This window comes from Trichosurus vulpecula, chromosome 6 (genome assembly GCF_011100635.1).
Source record: "Trichosurus vulpecula isolate mTriVul1 chromosome 6, mTriVul1.pri, whole genome shotgun sequence".
Classification (NCBI taxonomy): domain Eukaryota; kingdom Metazoa; phylum Chordata; class Mammalia; order Diprotodontia; family Phalangeridae; genus Trichosurus; species Trichosurus vulpecula.
In genome coordinates this window covers 176,970,742-176,990,131 of record NC_050578.1, presented here as the reverse complement: position 1 = coordinate 176,990,131, position 19,390 = coordinate 176,970,742, and the positions used below count along the sequence as shown (strand labels likewise).

Genomic DNA, 19,390 nt, shown 5'->3' with positions numbered 1-19,390 from the left:
TTGACAGAGCTCTTAAATACCCCAAGATGTAAGAAAAAGAAAAAGGAAAAAAAAAAACACGTATTTGTTTGCAAGTACTTGTTACCAAAATAAACAGTGGGAAATTACAAGACAAGGTGATTGATAAGAGTTGTCTGTCTAAAACAGTGAGAATTAGTGTAATTTTACAAATATTCCTTTTATTGTATTTATTCCTTGTACAAGGATATTTTGAACAGATGTAATAATTGGTCAATTATTTCAGTGACTAGTGAACACTAAGTAGAAAGTAAGACTCCATCTGGCCAGACCTCTGCCTTCAAGCTTAAAGTAAAGGAGGAGTTTTCGCCTCTTCCTCCATTATAAAAAAATTAATCATATGCTAATTGACTTAATAAGAAATATGTTGCCTTTCAAGCTCATTCAGAATAATCTCTCTGGTACTGCCCGAGAAATTAAAATGGCCCTTCCTAGTTGAATAAATGCTTAATAAATCATTGAGTCAGTTAAGTGTAGCTGTGTTGATGACATAAATATGTCAATTTCTTTTCCATTTTGTTTTTGACAGATAACCCAATATGTTTTTAAATGCATGGGGAAGGAAACGTGGTATGTTTTTAAAGGCCTTAAGAAGTAAAATAGTTTGTTTTTGCTTGTTTTTTTTCCAGTGGCTAGAGACTATGGAGTTTGTCATCAAGAAGTGATTTTTATTTTTGGAATTGATAATATCTGTCTTTAAAAATATCTGGGGTGAGCTGTGAGGCCTCCAGCCCCAGTGCAGAAGGCAAATTGCCCGCTCTGGAACCCTGGCACAAGTACAACTATTTCAGGAGACTCTAGAACAGTGGGCAAGCCACAAGCAACTGAGACCCCAGTGTGGAAAGCCAGTGACCAGAGCCTTGGCCCCCAACAAAAGAAGGTTGGGACAGTGCCCCCTCTGCCATAAAAGCATAACTCAACTTTAAAAAGTGACCAAAAAAACCAAAAAGAGCCCTGACCATAGGAAGCTGCTATGGCAGTAGCAAGATCAAAACACAAACTCAGAAGAGGACAAGAATGTCAAAATACCTACACACAAAGCCTCAAAGGGGAATATTAATTGATCTCAAGACCAAAAAGTCCTCTTAGAAGATAGCAAAAAGTATTTTTACAATAAAGTAAGAGAGGTAGAAGAAAAATTGGGCAAAGAAATGAAAGATATCTAGGGGGGATTATGGAAAAAAGAGCCAATAGCTTAGAAAAGGAAGCACAAAAATTGACTGAAGAAAGCAATTCCTTAAAAAATAGGACTGGCCAAATGGGGAAGGGGGGTAATCCACTGAAGAAAGCAACTCTTTCAAAAGTAGAATTGGTCAAATGTAAAAGGAGGTATAAAAGCAACTTAAGAATATAGTTCCTTAAAAATTGGAACTGGGCAAGTGGAAGCTAATGACTTTATGAGACATCAAGAATCAGTCAAACAAAATCAAAAGAATGAAAAAATAGAAAGTAAACTAGATGGGTGATCTAAGAGTGCTGATAATGAGGCAATGTTTTATTCCCAACAAGAGATATCATTATTTCATTTTATGTTTTCAACTGTAGCCCCCAACGACCCTTCTTCTGTTTAATTTTCCATTTTTCCCCTCAAGTTTTCAACTCTACCGTTGCCAGAAATATTCATAAGTGGTGGCTGGTGATAGCATAGAATGTAGGTTTCCTGAAGAAAAAAATATTGTTGGCCTGCCGAATTGTATCCACAGACCTGCTGAGTGATTCACCTTGAAGGGTCATTTTATTTGATGCTCTAGGACCCAGAGACTTGACATGGCTATAATTCCCAGCTAGTTGGTCGGCACCAGGAATCTGTCATTCATGGCAGCAGTAGGCTGACTTGTACTATATTAAGTCACATTCTTTTCTCTTTTTGAAAGTTATGTAGAAAAAAAAACTTTATAAAAGAGCAGAGAAAAAAATGTGGCTTCAAAGTCTGAATTCTCCCATCCCCAAATCTGGTAGAGATATTTTAACCAGAGAAAACTCAAGAGTTATTAAAACATAATGTTTGGATAATTTAGGGAAAGTTCCCTACGTTATATGAATGATGATGATAATAATATTTAGCATTTATATAGAACTTTAAGGTTTTGCAAATGTTATCTCTTTTTATCTCTGAAGAACTGGGAGGTAGGTATAAATGATACAATTGATATGAAAGAATTGTGTTGATTTCATAAATGGATCTAATATATAATAGTGTAAGGTCATGTTCATTTAATGTTAGTATATTTTGATGACATATGAAAGACTTGCATTAAGTCAAAGTCAAGTCAAGAATATGTTAAGTACTTACTAAGTACCAGATACTGTGCTAAGCACTGAAAATACAAATTAAAGAAGAAAGGCAGATCCTACCCTCAAAGAATTTGCCTTCTAATGTAAGAAGACAGCATATAAAAAAGAGCTGAAAGGACAGGTAGATCTCTATCATGGGTCATTGTAGAAAAAATTTGAGAGATTCAGTTGTACTGACTGGAGAGGAATGAAGATACCCTGATCTTTCTCTTTAAAATAGAGATTTAGAAGGAACCAGCTGATCAGAAAAAGAAGCTTCAGGAGTTAAGGGTACTTCCAGTGTGTGAAATCCAAGGATGAAGTGAACTTCTAGGCTGAAGAGATTTCTGGGGAACTGTAACCTGAGTCTGAGGAAATCAAGAATCATTGTCATGAGTATCTCTCTCCTCTCTCTCTCTCTCTCTTCTCTCTCTCTCTCTCTCTCTCTCTCTCTCTCTCTCTCTCTCTCTCTCTCTCTCTCTCTCTTTCCCCCTTGTGCATATGTGTACGTATATGTGTGTATATATATATGTGTGTGTGTGTGTGTGTATACACACAAACATACGTACATATATATGTATGTACATATATACATTTGTGTTGATAGATAGATAGATAGATAGATAGATAGATAGATAGATAGATAGATACACACATAATCTCAAAGGGTGCTATCTCAAGGAGTAATTCCTTTTAAGTTGAAATACACGGAGCAAGGCCTCTAAACCTAAATGGCAGAACTTCTGTAGAAGTTGTATATTCCTAAGAAGAATTATTCTACAGAATGATTATGGAATGACATGGACAAATGTCAAACAGGATTAGAAGGATTAGATTCGTTGTAATATACATTATTGGTAGGAGCAGCCTCATGGATGAGAACATAGATCTGTTGAAATATCATTTCAGATGTGCAAGAAATGGATGGATAACTTCTCTTCTCCCCACTCCTTGACAAAAAGATATCTTAATGTACTACATTTAAGACTTACTTCTCAAAGTGTTTTGGAAATTAAATAATGTAATAATTAATTTCAGTGAAAATTTACTGAATATTGGCTTCAGATATAATCTTGAAGGAGATGCTACAGGAGGCATTCAGAATGGGAAGAATTCATTCTTTCCCTAAAGGGCAGTTATTGAGTTCTGAAAAGGAATGACATGATATGAAATTTATCTTAATGTATATTGAATTGGCAGTGTTGTATGGAATGAATTTAATGAAGGAGAAAAGGAAAACAAGGGAAGAAAGATTATTATAATAATCCTGGTGTGGGGTGATAAAGTATTGAATAAAAATGGCAGCAGCAGTAAAAATAAATAAAATATTTTTTTAAAAAGGAAAACATGTGAGAAGTGCCTGAAAGGAAGAACTGACATTGTCAGGTGACCAACTAGACACAGGGGCAAAGTACAGCTTTTGCTTCTCTGTACAACAAATTGAAACCTGCCTTAAGACTTTGGCTCATTGATGTCTATTTTGATATGGGTGGCCAAGCAGAACGAGTGAAATCCTTACTTGACAATCCTTCACATAAGTTAGTTTCCTGTCATAAAAGTTATCCTTTTACTTTGTTTATTTTATTATCTGCTATTGTCCCTCTTTCATATCTATAAGAGCCCTTACCATTTATCATTACAGAAAGCCTAGCTGAAGACTATTGCTGTCATCTCAATTAAGGTAAATACCTTAGAGAGATCCACTTAAACAACATCAAATTGCACTTCTCAATATTCTTTCCAGTGAGCACAATGAGGCAAACAAGACCATAAAATAATAGGACCAGGGCTTAGCAATGCTAACATATAAGAGGTATATAATGAATGCTCGTTGATTGGCCAACAGGTGGGAAACACTGATCTTGCTGCATTTCAGCTCTTCCTTATGTATGTTTAAGGCAAGAGTCCATAGCTATGATTATTTCTTATGGCCTGTTTAAAAAGCAGCTATACTTATATATAAGTGAAATATTTTCTTTACCCTCTGCAAGAGTTTGTGGCTGGGATCACAGTAATTATCTCCATGAACTTGATCTATTCCCTTTCTGAATGGCACATTATCTTTATTCTTTCTTCAGATCATTACCTTACTATGTTCTGATTAAGCTTGATTTATGAATTGTGTAAAAAGCATTAGAAGATAGGAGAATAAAAAAAACCAAGATGTTCATGTATTTTATTTAGACAACTCTTGGTCAAGGTTTCAGTGACACATAACATTTGCTCTTCATCAATGTCAGCTTCATTGTCTTTGTGTTCTATGGTGACAACAGCAATATTTCATTGTTGCTCTGACCTTTGGGATATTGTTTGCTCACTAGGCGTTACAAGAGAAGTGAAATTGCCTCCCTTGTAGGAATGGTATCAGTTTTCCATTGTATTGACCTTTTTTAATTCCCACTGAGTCTCAGGGACTACAGGGTGGAGAAGATGGAAAACTCCCTCCTAGAGATACAATAAAAAGAAGAGAACAAAGTCTAGTTTTTGTTACCTAGGCTATTTTTCTTTCTCAGTGGGAGATGATAAATTATTTATTCTATAGCCCATTTCTCTATTTTAAGTGCTAGAAGACTCTTGAAATATGAATCATATTATGAATTATTGTATTATATTACTATCACATACGAATCGTGTTATATTATTTCATGCTTTTAAGTAACTAATCTATTCAAATAATTACATTTGCTTAAATTTATTATTTAACTGAGGATTATACCATGATTATACTAGGCATTTATATAGTGAAAAGCAGCATAATTTTATAGATGGGGGATTGGTCTTGGAATAAGGAAGACTTGGACACAAATCCTAACTCTGAAACACACTAGGTGTATGACTATGGCCAAATCACCCAACTTTTCATTACCCCAAGTAACTCTTTGAGATGATGACTTGGAGAGTAGTTGATCTGCATCAGCGGAGAGTTTCGGCACTGGAAGCTTCCCATGATGATGATATCATGTCTGTGTGTGTGTGTATGTGTGTGTGTATGTGTGTGTGTTTATGTATGTATGTATATATACACATGCACATACAAATATATATACCTATATTGATATTTATATATAATTTCATATATACACATACACATACATACATCTATATATGTAGGTATATGTACATATACATATGTGTAGATGTATGTATCTAAATGCATATACACATATACGCACAATGCATATATGTACATATACATACACACATATACACAAAATATTTTAAAGTTCGCAACTGTGTTATATAATCTCATTTGAGCCTCTGTAAACAAAGTTGTCTAGGTAAGGTTAACCCCATTTTAGAGTCTCAGAAACATTAAATGACTCATCTATAGTCAAATAGATGCCTAATTCCATGTTCATCACTTTATCCACTAGAGAAAGTTGCTTTTCAAAATAAACTAGGAAGTAAAAAAAAAAACAAACTTACGTGGACCAGTTTGGGGGTTGGGTGAAAAGTTCTTGCATCAAGGAATTCTCTTTTCCTCTAAAAAAGCAATGCTATCTGTCCCACTTACCTAATAAGGGTTAACTAATCAAACCAAAGGACTGATTACATTTTTCCTTTGTGCTGGACACTATAATAATCAAACAGTACATAAAGAAAAAAGTAAACAGTCCCATCCCTCAAGTACTTTACATTTCATTGGGGAAGATAACATTCACATATATTAGTTTATTAAAAATAGGTGCATAATAAATGCCAGGTCAGGGGAGGCACTGCCAGCTAGGAATATCAGGAAAGCCTTCGCATGTCAGGTTGTCGTAAGAAGCACAAATTTCAAAAATTGTTATGTTGCAAAATTGCAAATTCTGCCCTTATTCTCATATAATTATGTCTCATAAAAATAACTAACTTGGGTAAACATATAATATGTAAATGAAGTATTAATTACTACATGACAACAATTATTAGTAAGATAAATCTTACTAAAGTATATAAATATCTATCACAATCTCAGCATACTGTCCGATACTTAGCAGGTGCTTAATAAGTGCTTGTTGACTAGCCTTGACTAAAGTAGTACTGCACACAAATATTCTAAAACTTGAAAGACCGTGGATTTAGCATCAGGGGACCCTGGTTAAAATTCTTTCTGTATTACTTACTAATAGGTGATCTTCAGCAAAACATTTAGTATCACTGGGCCTCAATTTACTGATATATTAAATAAAGGATTTGGGCTTAATGTCCTCTAAGGCTCCTTCACAGACTTAAGTCTTATGAAATAAACACACACACATACACATATGCATTGATGTATGCATAATATACTCATAATATAGTCTCTGAGAGGTATCTCTAGAACCCTGAGAGTAGTAGTAGCTGAGCTCTAGGGACCCAACTTGCCAACTTGAGTAAAAGTTGGGGAATGCGGTCATTACTTCCTCTTCACCTTCTCCTTCTTTTTTTCTCTTCTTTTCTGTGGTCCCTCTCTCCGTTCAGGGTGCCACATTCTTACATGTGGGTGCTCTATCCATAGGAACATAATTTTTGTTTGCTCATATTTTGTAAGATATTTTGAGATTTGGGGCTATATTTTTAAGCTTTTATTTTTATTTTTTTCAAAAACCTGCAATAATTTACTTTTTGTACTACGCAGTTTTCATTTACAATGTCTTAAAACATAGCTCTGAAAAAACAAGCTTTAAAAAAAACAAAAAAAAATTGTGTTTCAAATAGAGCTACTTGACCAGGCCTTTAAATCTGAATCACTATGGCTTTCATTGAATGGCCAATCATAGCCCTCCAGCCCAAGCCACTGTGGCTTTAGGTTTGATGGCTTAGAATGAGTGTAAAAAGTGATGATTTTCAAAAGTTGTATGGACTCAGTATCCCATTGCTCCCAGTCCTGCTTGTCAATCAGATTGGGGGGGTGGGGCAGGGATCACTCAGTCTCCTAACACTGGTCACATAGACAAGTTATCCACTACCTGTGAATTTTGTACTCCTACCTTCAAATTAGCATGATGGTAAGGAACCGATATGGTGGAAAAAAAGATAACAGCCCACCTGGGCTCTCCCCAAAACTTCTCTGACCACCTTTAAATAATACCATAAAACAAAACCTGGAGCAACAGAACCCACAAAAGGGCTGAGTGAAATAATTTTCCAGCCAAAGACAACTTAGAAGGTTGGCAGGAAAGGTCTGTCATACCTGGAATGGAGCACAGTTCAGCATAGACCATGCCACTGCAGACCAGGCCCAAGCAAACCAGGAACAGCCCTTGGGACCCACTGAATCAGCAGAAGAAGCAGTTACTTTCAGAGCTCTCAGTCCACAGACTGTAAGGGGGTTCAAGAGCTGGTCAGAAGGAGATTACAGGGACCTCTTTGCTGGCACTGGGGGTAGCATTCTGTTGTTCTGTCCACACTCAGATTTGGGTTGGAGTCCCAGGTGGCAGTCCCAAGGCTAGGAAGAGCAATAGCACACCACAGCTTGTGGCCACATTGGAGCAGGGACCCTTCTCACAGTTCCAAGGCAGAAAATAGTGCTTGTGATCAATCACTGATGAGAACACAGGCCAGGAGAGTATGCCCTAAGGAGAGGTTTGTTTACTCTGAAAACAGCTGGACAAAACCCAAGAAGCTTGAGACAGTGGGCCCTCCACCCTGAAGGCAAAGTCCCACTTTTACAAACAGTTAAAAGTCAAGAAATAGTCTGGAAAAAAGAGAACAGAAAAAAATTCTGACCATAGAAAGTTACAACATGACGAGGAAGATCAAGACACACACTCAGAAAAAGATGACGAAGTCAAAGCTTCTACATCCAAAGCCTCCAAGAAAATTATAAATTGGTCTCAGGCCATGGAAGACCTCAAAAAGGATTTTGAAAATCAAGTAAGAGAGATCAAAGAAAAATTGGGAAAAGAAATGAGAGCGATGCAGAAACATCATAAAAATGAGTCAACAGCTTGGTAAAGGAGACACAAAAAATACTGAAAAAAAAACACCTTAAAAAACAAACAAAGCCAAATGGTAAAAGAGGGACAAAAAGCCAAAGAGAAGAATGCCTTAAAAGGCAGAACTGGCCAAATGGAAAAAGAGGCACAAAATTTCCTGAAGAAAAAAATTCTTAAAAAATAGAATTGACCAAAAGGAAAAGGAGGTACAGAAGCTCAGTGAAGAAAATAATTCTTTAAAAATTAGAATTGAGCAAATGGAGGCTAATGACTTTATGAGAAATCAAGAAACAATAAAACAAAGCCAAAAGAATGAAAAAATAGAAGACAATATGAAATATCTCATTGGAAAAACAACTGACTTGGAAAACAGATCCAGGAGAGATCATTTAAAAATTATTAGAATACCTGAAAGCCATGATCAAAAAAGAGCCTACACATCATCTTTCAAGAAATTCTCAAGGAAAACTTCACCGATATTCTAGAGCCAGAGGTCAAAATATAAACTGAGTCTTCCAATCACCTCCTGAAGGAGATCCCAAAATGAAAACTGCCAAGAATATTATAGCCAAATTCCATAGCTCCCAGGTTAAGGAAAAAATATTAATGAGCGACCAGAAGAAACAATTCAACTATTGTAGAACCACAAGACAACACAAGATTTAGCAGCTTCTACATTAAGGATCTGAGGGCTTAAAATATATTCCAGAGGGCAAAGGAGCTAAGATTACAACCAAGAATCACCTACCCAGCAAAACTGAGTATAATCCTTCAGGGGAAAAAATAGATATTCAAAAAGATAGAGGACTTTCAAGCATTCTTGATCAAAAGGCCAGAGCTGAATAGAAAATTTGACTTTCAAATACAATTCTCAAGAGAAGCATAAAAAAGGTAAACAGGAAAGGGAAATCATGAGGTTAAACTGTTTACATTCCTGCACGGGGAGATGATATTTATAACTCACAAGAACTTTTTCATTATGTAGACAGAGGGCACAGGTGTGAATTGAATATGAAGGGATGATATCTAAAAGAATAAAATTAAGTGGTAAGACAGGAATTTACTGGAAGAAAGGGAAAGGGAGAAATAGAATGAGGTAAATTATCTCACATAAAAAAGGCAAGAAAAAATTTTTATAGAGGAAGGGAAGAGGGGGGACATGAGGGAGAGGGAGTGAACTTTACTCTCATCAGAACTGGCTCAAAAGGAGAATGACATACACACTCAATTGGGTATAGAAATCTATCTTACCCAACAAGAAAGTAGGAGGAGAAGGGAATAAGAGAGCGGAGGGGTAATAGAAGGGAGGACAGATTTGGAGAGGGAGTAGTCAGAAGCAAAACACTTTTGAGGAGGAACAAGATGAAAGGAGAGAGAGAGAATAGAAAAAACAGGGGGGGTAGAATGGAGGGAAATACAGTTAGTAATAATAATTATGAAAAAATTGTGAAATAAGTTTCTCTGTAAAAGGCCCTATTTCTCAAAAATATATAGAACTGAGTTAAATTTATGAAAATAAGAGCCATTCCCCAACTGATAAATGATCAAAAGATACAAACAGTTTTCAGATGAAATAATCAGAGCTATCCATAGCCATATGAAAAATGTTCTAACTCACTACTGGTTGGAAAAATGCAAATTAAAACAATTCTGACTTGCTACCTCGTAGCTATTAGATTGGACAGAAAAGGAAAATGACCAGTGTTGGAGGGAATGTGGAAAAAAATGAGACTTTAATTCACTGTTGGTGGAGTTGTGAACTGATTCAACCATTCTGTAGAGCAATTTGGAATTTTGCCCAAAGGGCTATAAAACCATCCATACCCTTTTGACCTAGCAATACCAATAATAGGTCCATAGACCAAAAGAAATAAAAAACCAAAAAGGAAAAGGACCTATATGTACAAAAATATTTATAGCAGCTTTTTTTCTGGGGGCAAAAAATTGAGAACTGAGGAGATGCCCATCAATTGGGGAATGACTGAACAAATTGTGGCACGTGATTATGATGTGTATTTCTAAAAGTTTCATTTCAACTTGACTCTAAACTTTGTTGATTGAAGGAAATGGAATTAGAAAAAAAGTTGCTCTCTCCTTTTCATACTATTTCTATTACGTTTATTAGAAACACAACCATCTTGGACTTTAAGGAAGGGATAAAAGAGCATTTTTGTTTACACAGAATATTTGCTTATGCAAAAGAAATCAGTCAAAGAGCACTGATTGAAGGTCTATTGTGTTCCAAGCCAATACAAGGGAATGCTTCATGGTGTTCAAAGATTATTCTGGTATGCTGCCTTTTGCATCCCTAAGATAGCATGAGTTTTTTTTTTTCTTTAACAGATATCCTTTTTTAAAATAGTGTACACTATGAAAGTACCTCGAAGAATTTAAATGAGAATTTTTCAGAATAAGTAGTGTTGTGGAGTATTAACATTTAAACCTCTGCTAATCCCTGAATAGTTCAGAATATCAATTCTCTTGCATCGGGATCCTGTAATATGCACAAAGAACAGTAAAAAAATGTGCAAGCAGCTTGAAAGACATAAATATATGGTATTTTCATAATACCAGTCTTGGTTGTTATGCCACCACTGTGAAGGCTACTTCAGCAAGAGGCTCTCCATTCAAAGCTCTGTTTTTCCTGCATTGAGAACCCAAAAGTAAAAATTTGCTTCCAGCTGAAAATGCTAACAGAATGGCACAGGTAATGAGAAATTAATACTTAACTTATTTTTAAAATTTAACCTATTTTTAAGATGATATGTTTGACCATTAAAAAGTAATGGAAATAAAATACTAAAGATTAAAAACTCTTCAGGATTTCCCTTTGTCCCATGATACAAAGGATGGAATATTTTTATATAATTTAGTGGAAGAAAAATTAATTTTAACAGACTCAATTATACAGGTATTGGTATTCTAATGCATATAAAATGTAAAATACTTACATTTTTTAAAAATTGTAAGAAGTTAAGAAATGTTTTATTTAAATGCAGGGCCTTCTTCTACATAATATACAGTAGTCCAGTAGAAGCCTTCTGCCATCAATATTTTAATTTCATTTTCTGTTGTGGAAGTATATTGAAATTTGATGAAGTGGCAAGAAAGATTACATATATTTATGTTTCATTTGTTTCAATGTCAACATATTTGATATGCTTCTGACAAGGGATAATGTCACTATGCAGAAACATACAGCTTCGTGTAATTGTAATGCAACTGGATGAAAAAATAGATGCACCAATCTGCCTGCCATTTCCTCATCCAGCATTTGAACTATCATTGAGATAAAATCCAAAGTGAGTGCTATAACCAGAGTTGAAAGGTTTTATAATGCTTCCTAAAATAAATGTCACAAAACTTGATTTATGTAACATATACTCCCCATATGTAAATTAACATATGGGGAGTATATGTAAATCACGCCTTCTGACATTTATTTCATGATACTCTATAAAATCTTTCAACTCTGCTTATTGTTCCTTTATATTTGTCTGAAACAAAACCCCACTCAATAAGAAAAACTCTACATAAACAATAACCAAGATGGGGTACTCTGTGTCTGAGAAAATCTAAATGCACACACACATTATTTATCAGAGGTGATATAACGGGATTTGATGAACAGTTAAATTTTGAAATCATTTTTTGACCCCTTTCTTCTACATCTGTTTCATTTTCAAGATTTGTTTAATCTTTCTATGTGATATATTATGTTTTCTTCTCCCCCACCACTCCCATCCATTCTCCTACTTATGGAATCAACCTACTGGATTTTCTACTTACATTTTAAAAAACTTTAAGAAGCTAAGAAGCATTTTATTTAAATGCAGGGCCTTCTTCTACATAATATACATACAGTAGTCCAGTAGAAGCCTTACTTTTCATGCTCTATTCATTTTGTGTTCATTTCTGCCTCTTTCCGTTCTCTATTCATTTTATGTTCATTTCTGTCTCTTCTGTCTACTCTATGCGCCTTTGGGCCTGCCATTGCCCCAACAGAGATGATTCCTCTCCTCCACTGCTCTTCATTAAGCCATGTCTACCACCTCCAAAACTCTCATTTTCAATAATCCTTGATGAATACCACCTGTCCACTCATCTCCTCTGCATTCATCTGCCACATACTTCTTCACTTTGCACAAGCTTGGTTTATGCCAGAATGCTGCTAATAAGGTTTGATCCCTTTAATGAACTGGTTAACTTTTACAGATTGATAGCCTCTACTGACAATCCAACCCATACGGTTAAATAGTTAGGGCTGAGTGGGAAAAGAGTGCATGGTTCAATGTAGCCTAACAACCTACCCACTATAAAAACACACATGTTTGTGTGTGAGCACGTACAGAGTTAGAAATCACATATCCAGTAGCGTCAATAGTATCACTGACCACTTTAATGTCAGTTCCTTAAAGGCAGTGGCTATCATCATTTTTGTTTTTGTATACCCACACTTAGCATAGTGACAGCATTTGTTCAGAAGCATAGAATTGTTAGGAGAACAATTACATACCTCTACCTTAATAATTATTGATTTAATCAGAGGTATAAACTTTGTGTGAACAAGGTCTAGCCATCTTTATGGAATGAAGCAATCAATCACATGCATTAGACTAAGTGCAAAGGATCTAGTTACTCAAGTTAGGGAGGGACAATGTTTCAAATCATCTGGTAATGAAATGAAGCTGAAAAGGGAATATATCGGGATTGGCTGAAGAAACTCTGATATGCTGATATGTCCTATGGAGCTTTGACTAAAATAGCAAGGCAATTCAGGAATTTGGGCTCTTGAGCTTCTGAGAGAACAGTCCAGTCAAGCCCCTGAGAGGGAATCGCTTAGGAAAAGGGAGAGAAGAGCCTTTAGGATAACCTTGTGGACTTTGATGGGTCAGATTATTTGAACTTTTTGTTGGACTCCCCAGCAATGACTTGGGAAAAGCAGTAGCCAATGAGTGTGTCTGAATCAGGAGCTCATATAAAAACTAGATATACTGAGATAAGATAGTTTCAGACTTCTACAAGGAGTAGAAAGCTACAAAATTCCTAAGAAGGTGGAAGAGGGGGAAAGGAAGAGAATAAGCATTTTTTTAGTGCCTAGTAGATGCCAGGCTCTGTGCTAAGCACCTTACAAATAGCTCCTCTGATCCTCACAATAACCCTGGGAGGTAGGTGCTATTCTTTCTTTCTTTTTTATGTACTTAATGGGATTTTGGGTTTTTTTTCAATTGTATGTAAAGACAGTTTTCAACATTGATTTTTGTAAAATTTTGAATTCCACATTTTTCTCCCTCCCACCCAAGACAGCAAGCAATCTGATACAGATTATACATGTATGATCATATTAAACATTTCCACATTAATCATGTTGTGAAAAAAGAATCAGAATAAAAAGGAAATCCACAAGAAAACAAAGTGAAAATAATATGATTCAATCTGCATTCAGATGCCAAAATTCTTTCTCTGGATGTGGATAACATTTTCCATCATAAGTCTTTGGGAATTGTCTTGAATCATTATATTGCTGAGAAGATAAGTCTATCATAGATGATCATTGAACCATGTTGCTGTTACTGTGTGCAATGTACTCCTGATTCTGCTCACTTCACCCAGCATCAGTTCATATAAATCTTTCCAGATTTTTCCAAAATCTGCCTGCTCATCATTTCTTATAGAACAATAATATTCCGTTACATTCAAATACCACAACTTGTTCAGCCATTCCCCAATTGATGAGGCATCCCTTCAATTTCCAATTCTTGGCCACCACTGAAAGAGCTGCTATAAATATTTTTGTATATGTGGGTCCTTTCCCCTTTTTTGATCATTTTGGGATCCAGGCCTAATAGTGGTATTGCTGGATCAAAGGGTATACACAGTTTTATAACTCTTTGGGCATAATTCCAAATTGTTCTCCAGAATAGTTGGAGCAGTTCACAACTCCAATAGATGTTGTTCTTATCTCCATTTTAGAGTTGAAGAAACTGAAATAGACAGAGTTTAAGTGACTTTCCAAGGGTCATACAGCTAGTAATTATATGAAACTGAATTTGAACTCACATCTTTCTGACTCCAAATCCAGTACTCAATCCACTCTGTAATCTAAAAGGCTCTAGGCACAACATAGGGAATCCACAAAAGTAGAAAAGGAATTTTTCCAATCCTTTGCTCATGTGCTCCATAACCTTGAGTCAGAGAGTAAACAAGCATTGATTGATCAGTAACTTACTATATGCCAGGCACTGTGCTAAGTTCTAGCAAAGCAAAGAAGGGCCAAAATAAGGTCTATGCCCTCAAAGATCTCACATATGAGAGAGAACATGTAAACAAATATGTATATACAACATATACACAATGCAAATGGAAAATAATCTCAAGGAAGGTACTGGGCTAGGTGGTGGGAGAGGAGGTATGAATTGAGCTGAATCTTGAAGTGGGCTGGGAATGCTAGGATATGGAGGTAAAGAGGAAGAACATTCCAGGAATGGAGGATAGACAGTGAAAAGGTGCAAATTCAGAAAATGGAGTATCCTCTCCAAGGAACAGCAAGACAGCTACTGGATCACAAAGCACATTGAAGGCAATACAGCATAAGAAGACTAGAAACATAGTATGAAGGACCTTAAATGACAAATGAAAGAGTCTGTATTTGATCCTGGATCTAATTAGGAGCCACTGGAGTCTGCTGAGTACTGAGGTGACAAGGTCAGGCCTGTCCTTAAGGAAAATCACTTTGACAGCTAAGTAGAAGATAAATTGGAATGGGGACAGACATGAGACAAGGAGACTAAACCAGTTTAATCTGCATCCCCTGGGTTCGGTATGGACTTTGTTGGGGAGGAGTGTGCAGGTGCCTTGGAAGGGGTGGTGGCTGTTTTTAAATGGCTGTTTTCAAAAGCTAATTGATTCTGATTGATAAATGGATATCTACTGATAATCATTGGTAGGGAAACACTGGGGCTTTGCTCTGGAAACCTGATTTGTTATAGTGTGATCAGAGGTTTGTGATTATAGCCCCAGAGCATGTGCTACATGCATGCATATGTATGAATATACACATAATATTTGTATATAAATTTATGTATTTGTATAGTATATATTTGTATGTGTCTACACATGTGTGCATATACAAATATGTATCTCTCTAAATACATACAAATATATACATGCATAATAGAGATGCTTTACCAGAAACAAGAGAAATTTCAGAATATGAGAAAGACATTTTTATTTTGTGAGTTTCTCTCTTTTTAATAAATGTCTGCAAGTAGGTTATTCCATGTTTTGCAAAGCAAGTTAGTTCACATATTTGGTATTTACATAAATCTTCTGAATGACTATTAGAGTTTAACATTGGGCCCTAGCTCAGGTGCTGAAAGATGGTAGTTTTTTCTGGTTCTGGCCAAAAAAAAAAAAAATGATTGTACTATAGAAAAATTCGTAGTGCTAATAGCACTATTATTCATGTAGAGAAACCTTAAGTTTAAATAACAAAGGGACATAGTACCTCAAAATTAAATAATAAATATTGCAGACAGTGAAGAGATACTTTTCATGTGTCAAGGAAAGTCATTCCAGATTAATCAAAACAATGCCTTCTTTACAAATAATGTCAAAGAAAAAATTGGAATATTATTTTTGGAAAAGCAACAGGCATTGGTATACTGTGAACTTAATTATTTTTTAAAGCAGTTTTCAGCAAAATAAAGAATTTAAGACATTCAGTCAGAACAAACCAGAAGTAAGCAGGGTATTTGACAGGCATCCTCAAGAAATATAAGAAAGGTAAATAAATAAGTACTAGTGAGAAAGCACTAAGTAATTAAATACATGATATCATATTTCTAATAGTAGACAAAATTGTTTTGTTTTGTTTTTTTGTGGGGGGTGGGGGTGACCAAAGAGGCAACAAAGAGTCCATAGTCACAATTTCAAGTAAGGTCAAAAGAATTGGGGTTAGGTGGTTATGAAACAGGCGTGAACTGTATTAACATTTTCTTGGAATAAAACATTTCCTTACATAATCAATATTTTGTGGGCTAGAAAAAAGTAAGGGAAGAAACAAAAAGACTTGGCTTGAACTCAAAAGGTTTAGGAGTTGTTTATTTAATGATCTGTTTATTTGGGAAGGCCCAGATGAATCTGGGACAGCAGGCAAAGGGTACTGGGAGTGCTTACAAGGGAATAGAATTGATAAAGCTATGGCTAATTTGTTTATACAGCAGCTAGGAGGCAACGCTTTAAGTCTGGAAGACTTAACTCTGAGTTCAAAACTAGTCTGGGACACTTATTAGTCGTGTACACTGTGAAAGTCATTTAAACCTGTTTGCCTCAGTTTCCTCATTTGTAAAATGAGCTAGAGAAGGAAATTAAAAATCACCCCAGAATTTTTCCACGAAAACGCCAAATAGGGTCACGAAGAGCTGGACACCACTAAAAAACAACAGGCTGGGGTTGGGCGGAGGAGTGGGGGGGAGAAGGGCCACTGCTGTTCGGCTGCAGGATTATATCTGCCCAAGGTGTGAGCCTGATTGCATTCAAGAGCTTCCGAAAGAAACCAGAAATGCTGAATACAGTCCTACTTTGCTACAGCTCCCAGGGATCAAAACAGCCAACCATTTGCGAGTGTGAATCCGCATTTATTCACCATGCCACAGGGCTATGGCCAGTTTGCCTGTGGGATTTTTGAAGACAGCTTTGAATTTCCCACATTCGACTCTGGGGTGCAATCCGAGAACGCCAGGGACTAGGAGAACAGTGGGGAGAAAGAAGACCAGCCCCGGCTATGGCCCACGGGCCCGCCGCCTCAAGGCAGGGCGTGCATGAAGGCGTTACTACATTAGAAGGGATCATTGAGCAACTGGTCGAGCAGCTGGTCCAGCAACTGCACCAGCAACCGTGCCAAACCTGGGATTGAGTCCTTGGAGTGTTCTGCATTCAAATCCCATGGACTATGCGTGGGGGCCTAATGGCCTGCATGTGATTATTACACCGCTTCTTACTCAGTTTGAAAACACCGGTTCCCCACAGTCAGACAAAGAGAAAATACAAGCCCTTCCGACCATTCGAATGCCTTGTACACAAAGACTATATGCTGGGTGAGAATATCGGGCGGTTACCTTAGAATCACTTATTCCATGATGGTTGCATAGTCCCCTAGCTGAAACAACATGATCCCTGCCCCGTGTGTTGGAAAAGCTTAAGTGGATGGAACACTGCTACTAATTTCCCGGGACTGAAAGAAATCGAATTTTCTTCCTCCTCTTCCTCCTTCTCCTCCAGTTAGCCAAGAAGTGAGAACTCAACAAACAACTCGTGAATTCCATCACCAGCCAGTCCAATCAACCACCTGCTTCCCTCTTTCACCTCTGACCTTAACCCTACCCTAATCATCATCCATTTGCTTCTTGGTCAGAGGACGCAGCTCATATTTCCCCACCCAGCAATGAACTCAGATGACAGAGTTGGGAGAAAGGAGAGGGGGCAGGAGAGACCCCAAGACCCCTATTTCTTCCTTATTTTCTTTCTTTCCTTCTTTCTTTCTTTCCTTTTTTTTAAATAAGCTTTGGAAGCACCAAAGGCCTTTAGGCCTTTTCTCCCTCTCTACCCACAGGTATCCAACTCAACCGACAGTTCCAGGGAAGCTCTGTCTCTCCTTCCAATTGATGGCTACTACTTCACTGGCTTATAAAGCCCCAGGTCACATTAACTATGTTTCATCAGGCTGGATCCTAGCAGCTACCAGATTGTTTGAAATGAAGGATGGCTGTGTCTAGGCCATCTCTATGGTTGTGTATTTCAGATACTTTCCCCTTTCTCCCTAACACCCTCCTAAACCTTTGTAACCCCCTCAGAGGGACCGTAGACAATGCTCCCAGGTGGGAAGGCCTGGTGGAATGTGGCTGTTTCATTGTGTGTGAGCTAAATAAAATGTGAAGATTTCACAGGGAAGATGTGTGTGTATATATATACACATACGTATACATATATATATATATATACACACACACACACATATATATATACATGCACACATATATGTACATATATACACATATACACATAAATATATGTTTATGTATTATATGTGTGTATTATATATATGTATTATATATGTACTAACAAATGCTTAAAAAGCAAGAAATAGGGAAATAGGGAAGTGGATCCGCATTTATATATACATACACACACACATGCATACACACATATATACACACATATATACATATATGTTTATGTATGTATGTATTACATATGTGTGTATTATATATTTTTATATATATATATATATATATTAACAAATGTTTAAAAAGCAAGAAATAGGGGAATAGGGAAGTAAAAAAAAAAAATCCGCGCTGTGAGAGTCTGATGGCTCTCTGGGAAAGTTTACCCTGAAATATTTTGTTCTTTCTTCTGGTTCTGGTTTAAAGATTTACTCAGTAAGAATAGGGTCACTGTGACCTGCTTTCCCTTACTGTAAAAGTACTGTAAGAGATGGAAAGGGTCTTCCCCCTCCCCTTATCCTATTCTCCTTCTTTAGATTTATAGATGTCACCTCAGTTGTAATCATTAACTAAGGGAATGGGAATTGGAGTTTCTGTACCTCAGTGTCCCAGTTCTTTGTCTAGCTTTCATGCTCAGATTGTAAGCTCACCTCCCAGCCAATGGTGTGAAGGGTCAGAGGTGGACAGGAACTCTTTTGTGTTAGGTATAATTATGGGTGCTTTGCTCCTTGTAAAGCACCTCCTTTGCTGGTTCCGCTCTGTGCTAGCAAGGGACACCCAATTCTCAAGAATTGAATAAAATTTATTTCTGTTTCCACGTTGAAATGGCTCCTTATTAACTTTTGATTGGTGAGGGTCTTTCATCCCACACAATTGTCACCCAACATGCGAACTGTCCACCGCCCCTTCAGCTGTCCTCTCCCCCATCAAACTGTCTCTCTTTATAACCTCACCCTCTAATGCTCGACAACAGAAAGGGTTTTTATAATTTTAAATTATTACTGCTTTTAAATAAATGGATGTTGTAGCTCAAAAAAGGCGGGGGGGAACCCAACAAATTTGACTAGAAAAAAAAAACAGAAGAAAATTGAATTCAAATTATCAGCAACCACCCGAAAAGAATGTTCCACATTACTATAAATTAGAGAAATACAAATGACTCTCTAGGAACTCTTCATAACTATCAAATAAGCA

The 19,390-nt window shown here is 36.6% G+C and overlaps 1 pseudogene; it reads left to right on the top strand.

Moving 5' to 3' along the window:
• The first annotated feature begins 7,476 nt into the window (after positions 1-7,476).
• Positions 7,477-17,511, top strand: LOC118854852 (annotated as a pseudogene).
• The last annotated feature ends 1,879 nt before the right edge of the window (positions 17,512-19,390 follow it).